Consider the following 5855-nt stretch of genomic DNA (forward strand, 5'->3'; position numbering starts at 1 on the left):
GACAGCAACGAGGTCGGCAATCCCAGTGGCGAGGTTAAAATGGTATGGTCCAAGCATAGGGGTGTATGAAATCGTTGGAAAACAAGTATGAATTACATTTTAAGTAGTTCGACTGTCTGTGTTGTTATTTTACCTTTTCTGGCGAGGGAGTTAACATTATCATTCATGATATATTTTTTGAGGGGGACAAATTCACCTCTTCTAAATATTGAGGGGGACATGTCGCCCCTGACCCCCCATAAGTTGCGCCTGTAGTTGTTGTAAATGTAAATATAAGAATGAGACATTCACATGAATGATCCGTTCTCAAAACAGAATGGCTTGTATAAAGTTTTTTTTAAATAACATTTTCTTTTGTGAAATAAGCATGTGACCTGTTCTGACCCCGCCTGTCAAAGAACCGGATTCGAGAATCGTTAAGAACCGGAACCGAAAATTGGAATCGGAATCGTTCAAAGTCAAAGATGCAGAGATGCATAAATCTGCCTTTTCCTTTCACGGCCTGTAAGCTTGGAATGAGCTGGAGGGCATACTTAACTTGGAATCTTTACCTTTTGCTGGCATGTTTAAAATATTTTGAAATTAGTTTTTACAGAACAATGTTATTGCTTTTAACAAGTGCCATTACTTTCCATGATTCTTTTTAGCCCGTGATCCCTGTTTGTTTTGTGTCTGTCTGTTGTGTTTTGGTATATTTTTGTGATGTTATCTGTCCCTGTTTGTACTTTTATATGAAACATTTTTATTCTGTTTTGCTGCCCATCTTGACCAAGACTCCCTGGCAGAAGAGATGTTGTATCTCAATAGGACCTTTCTGGTTAAATAAAGGATAAATAAATTTAAAAAAAAAAGGAAAGAAAATAATTGAGGAACTGGTTAAGGTGGATACATGGTTTAAATGTAGTAAATTATCCTTAAATATAAGCGAGACAAACATTATTTTTCGCTCCTATAGAAATCAAAATAAAGTTGAACATGTTTGTAGCAAAATAAATAGTCAGGGTTTGAGAGCGTGAAGTCCACCAAATTCTGTGGGGGCTCATATTGATTAATTATTAAACTTTAAGGGCCATATTGATGAATTGATGAAAAAATTGTCCAAATATGTTGGTTTATTTTCCGGGTTGTGGCTTTTTCTTCCACTTGAAGCACTTTTAACCTTATATCAATTTGAGCCTCATATAAATTAACTGTAATGTTATATAGTGCAATACTTTTCCAAGTTATCTTGAGACTGTCACGTATCGGGAAGGAACCCAAAAGCAGACGGGACAACCAGGTAAGGGAAGAATCCAGTCTTTATTGAAGTGACCGATCTCGGGGGTAGAGCAGGAGGTGGCTCTGTGGCAGGTAGGCAGGCAGGCAGGCAGGCAGGCAGATGTCCATGAATGGCGACGTTCCAGCGAAGACTGGTCCATAGTGGAGGCCTTTTAAGGGTGAGGGCGATTGCCGGGGTGAAGGGGGGGGGTCAGCAGGTGTCAGCTGGTGTAGCAGGTGTCAGCTGGCGTAGGAGGTGTCAGCTGGTGTAGCAGGTGTCAAGGGCGATCGCTTTGATGTCAAGGGCGAGAGGCTGTGACAGTACCCCCCCTCCGAGGGACGCCACCGGGTGACCTACCAGGCCCGTCAGGGTGCGTCCTGTGGAAGTCCCGGATGAGGTTCGCATCCAGGACAAGGCGACGAGGGACCCAACACCTCTCCTCCGGGCCATATCCCTCCCAGTCCACAAGATACTGCAGGCCGCGACCGCGGCGACGAGAGTCCAGGAGACGACGAACGGTGTAAGCCGGATGATCGTTGATCATACGAGGAGGTGGGGGCGGGGGGGCCGGAGGAACTAGAAGGCTGGTAGAGACAGGTTTGAGGCAGGACACATGGAAGGAAGGGTGAACCCGGAGAGTGCGGGGCAGCTTCAGACGGACCACAGAGGGGTTAATGACTTTAACAATGGGAAAGGGACCAATATACCTGGGGGACAGTTTTTTAGCGTCCGATCTCAAGGGTAGATCCTTGGTAGAGAGCCATACCTGGTCACCGGGGGAGTAGTCCGGAGCAGGGGTGCGATGACGATCCGCCAAGCGCTGGTAACGGCCGGAGGCCCTGAGCAGTGCAGCACGGGCTCGCCGCCAGGTCCGACGGCACCGACGGACATGGGCCTGGACAGACGGAACCAGAATGTCTACCTCTTGAGAAGGAAAAAGGGGGGGCTGATAGCCGTGAAGGCATTGAAAAGGGGACAACCCAGTAGCAGACGATGGCAAGGTGTTATGGGCATATTCTACCCAGGGAAGTTGTGAGGACCAAGAGGATGGGTTGGCAGACACCAGACAGCGGAGGACAGTCTCCAATGCCTTGTTGGCCCTCTCGGCCTGGCCGTTGGTCTGAGGATGGAACCCCGATGACAGGCTGACGGTGGCACCGATGGCAGAGCAGAAAGCCTTCCAGACAGCAGAAGTGAACTGGGGGCCACAGTCAGACACTATATCACGGGGAAGACCGTGGACCCGGAAAACCTCCCTGACCAGCAGATCCGCAGTCTCTCGGGCCAAAGGCAGTTTAGACAAGGGCAAAAAGTGAGCAAATTTACTGAAGCGATCAACGACAGTCAGTACAACGGTGTTACCGTCGGAGGCGGGCAGACCAGTGACGAAATCCAAGGACAGATGCGACCAGGGAAGGTGTGGAACAGGCAGGGGGCGCAGCAGACCGGCACTGGTCCGAGTGGAGGGCTTATTCTGGGCACAAACAGGACAGGCAGAAACAAAAGACCCAGTATCCTCTGTCATGGAAGGCCACCAGAACCGCCTGCGGAGGAAGGCTAGGGTACGGGTTACTCCAGGATGGCAGGTAAGTTTGGAAGAGTGAGCCCACTGCAACACGCTAGATCTAACAGCGTCTGGAACAAACAAGCGCCCGGGGGCACCGTTACCTGGGTCAGGCTGAGTCTGTTGCGCTGCCATGACCTCCCTTTCAATGTTCCAGGTGACAGCCGCAGCCACAACCACACAGGTAGAGAGAACGATGGTGTCAGGTTGGAGCTTGGGCTCAGACTCCTCCCCATGCACATGAGACAGAGCATTGGGCTTGGCATTCCTGGGGCCAGGTCTGTACGTCAAAGAAAAATTAAAACGACCAAAAAAAGAGCGCCCACCTGGCTTGGTGCGCGGTGAGTCGCTTTGCTGACTGGATGTATTCCGGGTTCTTATGGTCAGTCCACACTATGAAAGGGAGCTCTGACCCCTCCAGAAAATGTCGCCATTCCTCCAGTGCCAATTTCACCGCCAGGAGCTCACGATTCCCCACATCATAGTTCCTTTCAGCTGGGGAGAGTCGGCGAGACAGGAAGGCACAGGGGTGTGTCTTGCCATCCTCACTGGAGCGCTGAGAAAGGACTGCCCCCACCCCAATCTCAGAGGCGTCCACTTCTACAACGAACTGCTTGGTTGGGTCTGGCTGGATGAGGATAGGAGCTGTGGTGAAGCGGTGCTTGAGGGCTTGGAAAGCTGCCTCTGCTACAGGGGTCCACAGGAACGGTCTGGAGGTGGAGGTAAGAGCGGTTAGTGGCGCCGCAACGCGGCTGTAGTTGCGGATGAACCGTCTGTAGGAATTGGCAAACCCGAGGAACCTCAGAAGCTGCTTACGGCTGGTCGGGCTTGGCCACTCAAGAACCGCTCTGACCTTGGCGGGGTCCATTCTCACCTGCCCATCGGCCACGATGTAGCCCAGGAAGGTGACTGAAGGGGCATGGAATTCGCACTTCTCTGCTTTTACGAAAAGGCGGTTCTCCAGTAGCCGTTGAAGGACTTGGCGGACGTGCATGACATGCTCTGACAGGTCTCTGGAAAAAATCAGGATATCATCCAGGTAAACAAAAACGAAACGATCCAACATGTCACGCAGGACGTCATTGACCAGACTCTGGAAGACAGCTGGGGCTGCTGGTTAAACACAATCTAACACTGCATCAAAAAAGGGCGACAAAGTCCAAAATCTCCATCATACTTATCGGGCGGGGCAACCCATGGTTCCTTAGCCGAAGTTGATGGCGCTGGGGGTGGCGGAGCTGGAGGGGCGGATCCCGGGCTAGCGGAGGCACTGAGTTGGGTCTGGATTCCGGAGATCTTTGAGCTGAGCCCACGGAGGGCGTCAGCCATCCCCTGTAGCACCTGGCTGTGCTGGCCGAGGACAGCACAGCTGGTTGGCTACAGCCTGGCAGACCGTGGCCAGGTCTGTGGTGGAGTGGTCTGCTGGGTCCATAGTGGCTGGAACGTACTGTCACGTATCGGGAAGGAACCCAAAAGTAGACGGGACAACCAGGTAAGGGAAGAATCCAGTCTTTATTGAAGTGACCGATCTCGGGGGTAGAGCAGGAGGTGGCTCTGTGGCAGGTAGGCAGGCAGGCAGAAGTCCATGAATGGCGACGTTCCAGCGAAGACTGGTCCATAGTGGAGGCCTTTTAAGGGTGAGGGCGATTGCCGGGGTGAAGGGGGAGTCAGCAGGTGTCAGCTGGTGTAGCAGGTGTCAGCTGTTGTAGCAGGTGTCAAGGGCGAGAGGCTGTGACAGAGACACTACATATTTTACAGAGAAGTTATATATGTCATATCTTGGTCCACAGTAAATGCGCCCACTGACCCTCTTTTCCACAGCTATAGTCTTCTGAAGCGTACTGAATGTAATCTCCTTCACAATGCTTGTATGTAACCCTGTGGTTAAATTATAGGCCTTTGATATATTATATTGCACTATTAGATAAGAGTTTCGCCTATGTTTGTTATTTGTTTACCTTTTGAATATGAATATATTATATTGTTGATATTGTTCTGCAGAACAGTTGTTTACCAATGTGAAATGCATTTACTTTTATTATTGAAAAGTTACCATTGTTGTGATTGGTTGGCTGTGGAGAGAATAACTTACCATTGTTGTGATTGGTTGGCTGTGGAGAGAATACCTTACCTTGAATGTGATTGGTTGAGAGGGCAGCGGGGAACGTCAGCGCGAGCAGACTAGACTGGGAGAGAAAAAGTAGGTCACTCGTCCCTTGTGTGAGCAAAACGGAGCCGTTTGATGTCGAGCTGTTATATGCTATGTTGCGGTGAGAGAAATGTAATTGGAAGTTTAGTGAACAGTTATGTGTGCGGGTGTCTGACCGAGACCCATCCCGGGAACTGTTTGTGTGGACTGGGGAGACAAACTGACTACTCGTCAGTCCCATATGTGGACCCAGCGACGTCACGGAGCGAGCTAGCCAGTCGGTGTTCGTTGCTAGCACAGCAAGACGCGCGAATGGACTGGATGCGGTAAGGGGCTTGCCCCACAGTGAGTCGGGCCGTCTTCTAGTTTAGCGAAGTAACGTTATCAGTTACAGTGTAGTGGTGTGTTCATGCGACCATCGAGGAACGCAGAAGCAGTCGTCTGTTGCCGTGTTGTGCTGCCGAGGCGAGCGCACGGTTCGACCGTGAGATGGTGCTAACGGCTAACTAGCCAGTTAGCTAGGATGGCTGCCGGCCTGACGTTCGCTGCTGTGCTGCGGTGAGAAGCGCGAGACGAAGAGGAGCATTCTTTGTGAGAACAAGTTGGATGTGCGGGCTTCCAAGGGGAGCGAAGAGGGCTGTTTAGGGCCCCAACGTACCCGATAAAGAAACAGGCCTGCAACTGGGGGTTGACTTTCTTTTATTTTTATTGCCGGCTTAGCTATAGGGTTGTTGAGCTGTATGCTAATGTGTTGGTCTGATTCATTTGTGTGTATATGAATGCAGATGCTTGTTAGCCATTGAGGCTTATTACTTTCATTCATTCTAATAATTATTACTCATAATACATTTGTATATATAATTCTATGTACCTGTGTGAGTGTG

This window comes from Lampris incognitus, chromosome 1 (assembly GCF_029633865.1).
Source record: "Lampris incognitus isolate fLamInc1 chromosome 1, fLamInc1.hap2, whole genome shotgun sequence".
Lineage (NCBI taxonomy): Eukaryota > Metazoa > Chordata > Actinopteri > Lampriformes > Lampridae > Lampris > Lampris incognitus.